Here is an 8,110-nt window from a genome sequence, read left to right as displayed (position 1 = left end):
TCTCCTGTGAAGCTCTTTGTTATTCTTTTTTTTTTAATTGGAGTAGAACTGTTTACAGTGTGGTGTTTGTTAGTTTCTGTAAAACGAGGTGACTCAGCCCTATGTGTGTATATACAGACATCCCCTCCCTCCCGGACCTCCCTCCCGGACCTCCCTCCCATCCCCGCATCCCCCCTCTGGGTCATCACGGAGCGCCGAGTGAGCTCCCTGGGCTCTATAGCAGGTTCCCACTAGCTGTCTGTTTTACACACAACAGTGTATACACACACCAGGTTTCCCTGGTGGCTCAGACGCTACAGAACCTGCCTGCAATGCAGGCGTCCCTGGTTCAATCCCTGGATCAGGAAGATCCCCCGGAGAAGGGAGTGGCTACCCACTCCAGAATTCCTGCCTGGAGAATTCCGTGGACAGAGGAGCCTGGCGGGCCACAGACTGTGGGTTCTCAAAGAGTTGGGCACGCCGAGCAACTAACACACTAGTGTGCGTATCAACCCCAGGCTCCCAGCTCCTCCTGCCGGCCCCACCGCAGTGTCCACGCGCCCTTTCTCTACATCTGCGTCTCCGTTCCTGCCAGGCAAATAGGTCCTCTCTCTCTTATTCTTACACAGGAGGGAGGACAGAGTGCGGAGCATCATCAGATTGTCTCTGATTCAATAAGACAAGAAAGGAGATCTGACTGGGGGGGAAGTCCTCCAGTGGGTGATTTGGAAAGGCGCAGACCTCAACGAGGTTTCATCAGAGTTCAAAGTCCCCCAGTTCCCTTGTGTGACTCGGGGAAACATGGTCCCATTTTCTGCCTCTGGGGTCTAAGGGAAAATGTCTTTCTCAGCCTCCAGAGAAGGCAAGTGAGGGCAGGCCTGGGCTAGGGCGGAAGATCTCGGTGTTGACCACTTGCGTCCCCAGGCCCCCAAGGAAGAGACGATTCAGGAGAGCAGCCTCCATTCCAGTTGATGAGCCTGTTCTCCAGAATCGCTGTTTTGATGATGGGTGGATTCCTAGGAAGCCTGGCCGGGGCTGTGAGCCAAGTGGGTGAAGCTGGAGAAGGTGGGGGAGGCCGCCGGGACGGGGTGCCAGGAAACCAAGGCCAGAGCCTCCACCTCGAAGGGACGCAGGATCTGCAGGAAGGGTTTCTTACTTCTTCACGACAGTCTCCTTGGCTTTTGGCTCTTTCCACCTCCGAAAACTTAAATGCTTTCTGCATGAAGCCTCTCACCGCGAAACAGTAGAGGGAGATCAGCTTGGAGTCAGGCCGCTCCTGTGACCTCCACTTCAGCCTTGGCCGGAGTCGTTCCCCTAAATTTAGCCTTTGAACGGGAGGCCGAGCCAGGTCCCCTGTGGCCCAGTAAGAGCTGGCTGTGAAAGCCTGTTTTGTCTGCAGTGATCTAAAGAGAGTTCAGATCCAGGGGCTCCAGGAAGCCCTGCCCCTCTCAAGTCCTCGGCTCCTCTCGCAGCTGTTCTGTTGGGAGCAGGGGAGAAAACAAAGAGTAAGCCTTCCTTTCTTCATCAGAGGGTCGGCGTTGTTTTAAAAGACAGAAAAGCAAAACATCTCTAGGCACCCCGTTCTTAGAAGACGGTCTCCCTGTTGGAGAGGCCTACGTCTGAACTCTATGGGCTGTGCAGTGCACAGGTTTGCTTCTCTGCTTTATGACTCAACACATACTTCTGGGATGAGATTCCTATGAACACTGGGTGAATTGCTCCCAGATCACCAGGCTTTCAAATACAATGCCCCAGCCAGATGCCTTTCCTGATGTGGCAATTAATTTCAGGTGTCTAGTTAGCTGGGCCAGAGTGCCCAGATCTTTGTCTAAATATTATTCCAGAGGTTTCCAAGAAGCTATTTTTAAGATGAGATTGTGTGTGTGTGTGCTAAGTCACTTCAGTCACGTCTGACTCTTTGCAACCCCATGGATTCTTTATGACCTGCCAGGCTCCTCTGCCAATTGGCTTCTCCAGGCAAGAATACTGAGATCGGTTGCCATTTCCTCCTCCAGGGGAGCTTCCCGATCCAGGGATGGAACTCGAGTCTCTTATGACTCCTGCACTGGCAGATGGGTTGTTTACCACTAGTACAACCTGGGAAGCCCGGATAAGCTGTCACTATGTCACAAATCTGGAGAACATTTTCCTAATTTGTGTAACTCTTTGCTTTATCATCATGCCTTTTGTTTCTAGACACCCGTCTGCCTCACTCTGCCCCCCTAAGATTGACAGCTCCTTTTCCCTCCTAGGGATGCCCATGGTGTTTCCCTGACATCCAAATAACAATAAAGGAGGAATTATGACTAAGACCTACCCTTACAGGTCATCCATTCTCATTCCAGGCACTGGGTAAATGTATGTGGAATGAATAAATGAATTGCATTATTTAATAACGTGGGTAAAAATAATCATAAAGGTTTAGGGTTAAAGAGTCCTGAGACATTACTGATTATAATTACTTGTCTGACATTGTCTCCTCTGAGCAGCACTGAGCCATTTGCGATAATTAAAAATTTTGATTGTTAGTGTCTATTAGCACGTACCATGTTCAAAGCGAATCAGAAGGAGGTACCTAATGTTGTAGAAAGTTCACAGATGAAAGACCTGGTGTGCACATCACTCCAAGTCCTTTCAGGGCCCCTTAGCATATCCCGGGCTCCTGGATCGAGGCCATGTGCCTCTGAGACCTCAGTTGCCATCATGTCTCTCCAAGTCATGTGCCCCAGCACTTCCTGAGACTAGAAATCCTCATTAATGGGCAACATTTTTGTTTTTAAAGCTCCTCCTGAAAAGTGGTTCTCAAATTTTCCTTGACTTTATTAGAAGAGAGAAGAGTTTCCTTAGGTGTGCATACAGACAGGTCAGCTCATCCTTGCAGACCAAGTTCCATGGGGTCAGTCAGCCAAGGGCATGGCATTTACTGAAGGGTCCCCTTACCTTCCCAGGTGTCAGGTGTGAGCTTCCACTCCACCACGAGCCTGCAGGGGACGTAAATAATTTTCATTCACTGAATTATCTACTCACTAGTGATTAAAGTCCTTATAATACAGCATTTGTCAGCCAAAGCATGGACTCTGGAGCCCAACCTCTGTGTTTGAATCTTGGCTGGGCCACAGGTGAGCAGTGTGTGTACAGGCAGGTGTTTCTACCTGTTGATGCTCAGTGGGCGCACCTGTCAATGGGTAATAACTTCACAGACCTAGTCAGACTGCTGCAAGGATTGGATTCACCAGTGTAGGTAAAGCTCTGGACCCGTGGGGTCCATGGGGAGTGCCTGGGGTTACCTGTGGCTGTGGTTGTGTGACTGGGTTTCACATCCAGTCCTCTATGATGGGGACACATGTTTTTTAGAAGACAGACAATGCCCAGGCCCTCATGGGTTACATCTATTGCTGGGAAGATGGGTAAACTGTCTAACAAATGATCTTGCAATTAATTCAGGCCATGAGAGAGGTCGCAACAACAAATAGAGCAAGGTGACAGCAAAGAGTGTGACAAGAAGTATCTTCTTTAGAAACAGATCAGGAAAGACACTGACTGGGGTGTATAAAAGGCCCAGAAATCCCAGCTACGGAACTTTCAGGAGTCTTGGGGAGGTCTGCAAAGGCCTTCTGGAAGGATTTAGTGGGTCTGGCCTACTCGGGAGAGGCCAATCACTGAGCTGAGGGCCTTGGGGCAGGGTGCCGTCAGGGGACCCTCATGGAAAACCAGCAGGCTGCCTGGCCCCAGGCCCAGGAGGCTTTGGAAAATGATGGAAACGACTTGCAAGCAGCCAGGGCAGAGCTGGGTCATGAGCAACCTCCAAAGCCAAGTGTCCCATGCAGACGGGCTCTGGGGGACCCAGTTAGCCTGTCAAGGACTCTACATGATGTTAATAGTGTCTATAAGGAGCAGGACAGGTGGTGGGAACAGCTGGACGGTCCAACTCCCACCTTCCTGTGAGCTCAGAGGACCCAGCAAGTCACATTTCATATGAAGGGTATGGGGTGCAGGGGGAACGATCCTCTTAAGGCCCCTGGCTGACTGAACATGAAACTGAAATGACAGATCCACAGGAGAAAAGCATGCTTGCTTAGTTGCTTCAGTCAACTCCGACTCTGTGACCCCATGGACTGTAGGCCACCAGGCTCCTCTGTCCATGGGATTCTCCAGGCAAGAATACTGGAGCGGGTTGCCATGCCTTCCTCCAGGGGATCTTCTCAACCCAGGGCTCGAACCCACGTCTCATGTCTCCTGCATTGGCCGGTGGGCTGTTTACTACTAGTGCCACTGGGAAGCCCTAGAGAAAAGCACATACGTGTGTTGTCAAGAATCTGCCCGCAGTGCAGAAGACCTGGCTTTCCTTTATCCATCCTTGTTGATCACGAAGCAGAGAAGTGGGTGGTAGGTGATGAGAAATGGAATATTTGCTGCCATATCTGTTAAAAAAGGATGTTGCAGTCATCAGCAATTGCAGCCACTGTGAATGGTGAGCTGGTGAGCCTCAAGGGAGGTCAGGAAGGAAAGAATACCTGCTGTCTAGCAGCCATCAGACTGCAGCCACTCCCTACGGTGAGCCCTGAGGAGACTCGGGATGTGAAAACACAAGATTCTGGCCACAGATAGCTGAGATGCATACCAAAGTAATGATTTCAGTGTGAGCCCAGGCCCATTGACAAAGACCCTGATGCTGGGAAAGATTGAGGGCAGGAAGAGAAGGGCGTGACAGAGGATGAGATGCTTGGATGACATCACTGACTCAATGGACATGAGTTGAGCAAGCTTCTGGAGTTGGTGATGGACAGGGAAGCCTGGCATGCTGCAGTCCATGGGGTTGTTAAGAGTTGGATACGGCTGAGTGACTGAACAACAGACTCTTGCATCTTTCCATGCATAGAAAAGTGCTAAAAATCCTTGAGATACATGGCTTTCTCTTTTGATTCTCAGACTACCTGCCCTTTGTTGAAAACCCATATAACCTGGATCCCCCATGCCCACCTCCACCTCACTGGCGCCGTTCTTTCAGGGTCACTTGAGATGCTGCCTCTGAAGCTTGAAGTCCCCAAAAATCCTGCCAAATTAAACAGAACTCTCAACTTTAAGGTTGCACGTAATTTTTCAATAGACAGTGAGCAGAGTAGAGAAGGGAGGGTAGAAAGAAGGGGGTGCTTTGTGGGGGAGGTTGGGGGGCAGGAGGAGAGCAGGGACTCTGCTCCAGAGCCACTGGGAGGTTCGGTGCTTCGCAAAGTGTGGATGACCCCCACGTTCACACTTGAGTCCCGACACTTCTTTCTTCAGAGATCTGCTGTTTTTGCTGCTGAGTCACTCAGTCGTGTCCACTTTTTGAGATCGCCAGCTCTTTGGGATTCCCTTGTGGCTCAGACAGTAAAGAATCTGCCTGCAACGCGGGAGACCTGGGTTTGATCCCTGGGTTGGGAGGTTCCCATGGAGGAGGAAATGGCAACCCACTCCAGTATTTTTGCCTGAAGAATCCCATGGGCAGAGGAGCCTGGCAGGTATAGTCCACAGGGTCCCTAGGTTGGACACAACTGAAGGGACTTAGCGAGCACACCCACCCACACACACACACACACATACACACATACCACACAAAGACACTGACACACACACACACACATACCACACACACACACATACACACATACCACACACACACACCCACACACACCACACACACACACATACACACACATACACACATACACACATACCACACACACACACACTCACACACATACCACACACACACACTGACACACACACAAGATTAGAAGATTTCATTTTTTACTGAAAAGAAAAAAATACTGCCAGCTGCAGATTACCTGCTTATGGTTTCTAGAAGGTTTCGGAAAGGACCAGTGGTAGATCCAGGTTGGGTGTGATGCTGAGGGCCCAGTCCTCTTTCAGAACAGAGCAGCCCTGGAGCCACACGTCTCCAGGCCCGTTCCAGCAAGTTCGATCTTTCTGTTACCCCCTGGGAAACATAACCCCTTCCTAATGCCCGTTAATTAACCAGTTCCGGCGTGTCACCAAATGGATTCCCGGGCCGGCTCTGCTGTGGTCCCAGGTCTGCAGCTGGCCTTTGTTCTCATACTGCTCTTCCTGTGGGTTCACATGACTGTGAATCTCAAATGAGCCGCCTAATTAATCTGCAGCGCTCCTTTGGGATGGGGGGGGGGGCCCTCTGTCCATTATCTTCACTCTGCAGATAGTAACAATTCAGAGGACTGGGCGGAGGTCACAGGAGAATTAGCAGGAGAGACAGAATAAAATTCCCGGTTCCTAAGCCCCGGTGCTCTTGTCCTGTTCTCTAGACAACAGCGTGTGGTGCTCTTGGTATAAAATTAGTAAATGCAGCGCAGGGCCCTCACTGCCTGGGGATGAACTACTGTTTGTTTGATACATGTGACCCAGTGGCTGCAGGGCTTTGAAGATGCACAGACCAGGCAGTGACCGTGTTTATTTGGAGAATCTATCATAGAGCATGGTTCTTAGACCTCATCCTGGAAGCTGTCCCCACAAAAACAGTCACACACCAGCCACCCAACATCTGGCCTCATGGGTTCCAGGTCCATGAGGCTGTGTGGTTCCTCAGGCATTCTCTCACAATTAAAGAAAAACAGAAAGTCGAAAGTTTATTAATAGCTCAGTCATGTCCAACTCTGCAACTCCATGGACTGTAGCCTGTCAGGCTCCTTTGCCCATGGGATTCGCCAGGCAAGAATACTAGAGTGTCTTGCCATTCCCTTGCCCAGGGAATCTTCCCAACCCAGGGATCAAACCCGGGTAGTCTGCATTGCAGGAAGATTCTTTACTGTCTGAGCCAGCAGGGAAGCCCCACTGCAAATAAAATGTGGGTGAAATGTTATGAACTCTGTGTGACCTGTGATGACTGCAAAAGATTACCTCTGTGTGTGTCTGCGCGCGTGTGTGTCTGTGTGTGTATATTCTTCTGCAGTTACGCTTGCCACTGAGAGTGGTTAATGGTGATGTTATGGTGAGAGACGTGTTCTCCCAACACAGCAGGAAACGTCTCACTAGCTTTGAGTGGCTGAAGCACAGGCCTCTGTTTCTTTCTGAACTAGGTGTCTGGCAGGAAAGGGTATAAACCCAAGCAGTACTTACTCAATTCAGCAAACACACTCGGAGACACCGTCTCAGGACCAGCTGGGGACTTTGAACAGACTCACAAGCGGGCAGGTTTCCAGGCAGACAGTCCAATGACCTTCCCCATGTGCTTATTTGGAGATTCAGAGGGCAACGCTGATCTCCTGATTTCCTCCAGCTCAACTGTCCGAGAACACTCTGAGCACTTCAGAGAAGTTTATCTTTGCTTTGATATACAGTTGACTCCAAAGGCTAGATGCCCACACGCTCTGTTCACAAGTAAACAAGTTCTTAAGTGGATCCTGGGAACTAAGTAATGAGTGACTAGTGGCATTCCATAAAGTCACTAGAATGGAATCCCAGGCTGGACCCCCAGATGAGGGGAGAGTCTTGGATAATGCAAACACATTCTTGGGATTCCAGGTTTCTGCTGGGATTCTAAGTGGCCATGGAGCTAGCTGAGCTGAGATGCTGACCAGACTCCTGGGAGGGCATATTTGACCCTATGAGCTGTTTTCCATCAGGCCAACCTGGGCCAGATCACGGGGAGCACAAAGATCATTCTGATACTTGTTGTGCATGCTTTGGGAATGAACGCAATCTTCATACATAGATCGTACAGTCTACACTTTTAGCCTTACTATCAACATGCAGCCCTGAAAAGCTCTACCATTGTTATTAATGCATTTGAGTTGCTTTTCAAGGAAACAGGCCTTCTTTCCATTTGGAAAACTGCAGCCAATAAGAGGCATCCCATTTATCATGCACTTAACTTCTGAGACGTAACAAATAGTTCTCCTGATAATTATCAAAGCTGAATGTTTACGGGAGAAACACCCTGTCCATAAATCTAAAAAATTGCTTATGCTTATAACTGGAGCATGTCTCAAAATTTGGTAATCATTATGAGTGTTTGTTGACTAGTTAAAGCTGACACATGGTAAACAGAAATGTCATTTCTTTCATTAGTACTGAAGAAGCCCACTCCTTCCCCTCCTCCACAGTCTGATGTTCTCTTTTG

General features: G+C 49.6%; 1 long non-coding RNA gene across 1 annotated transcript; it reads right to left on the bottom strand.

The window, feature by feature from the left end:
- Nucleotides 1-217: 217 nt before the first annotated feature.
- On the bottom strand, nucleotides 218-7,341 carry LOC136144389 (uncharacterized). Its single transcript, XR_010658535.1, has 3 exons — nucleotides 7,108-7,341; nucleotides 2,920-2,960; nucleotides 218-1,456 (listed from the first exon to the last, which is right to left on the bottom strand). It is a non-coding gene; the product is annotated as an uncharacterized lncRNA (long non-coding RNA).
- Between the last annotated feature and the right edge of the window lie 769 nt (nucleotides 7,342-8,110).

The sequence above is a fragment of the Muntiacus reevesi genome, chromosome 11 (genome assembly GCF_963930625.1).
Source record: "Muntiacus reevesi chromosome 11, mMunRee1.1, whole genome shotgun sequence".
Taxonomy (NCBI): Eukaryota; Metazoa; Chordata; class Mammalia; order Artiodactyla; family Cervidae; genus Muntiacus; species Muntiacus reevesi.
The sequence above is the reverse complement of the archived record's forward strand: the minus strand, read 5'-3'. Positions and strand labels throughout refer to the sequence as shown.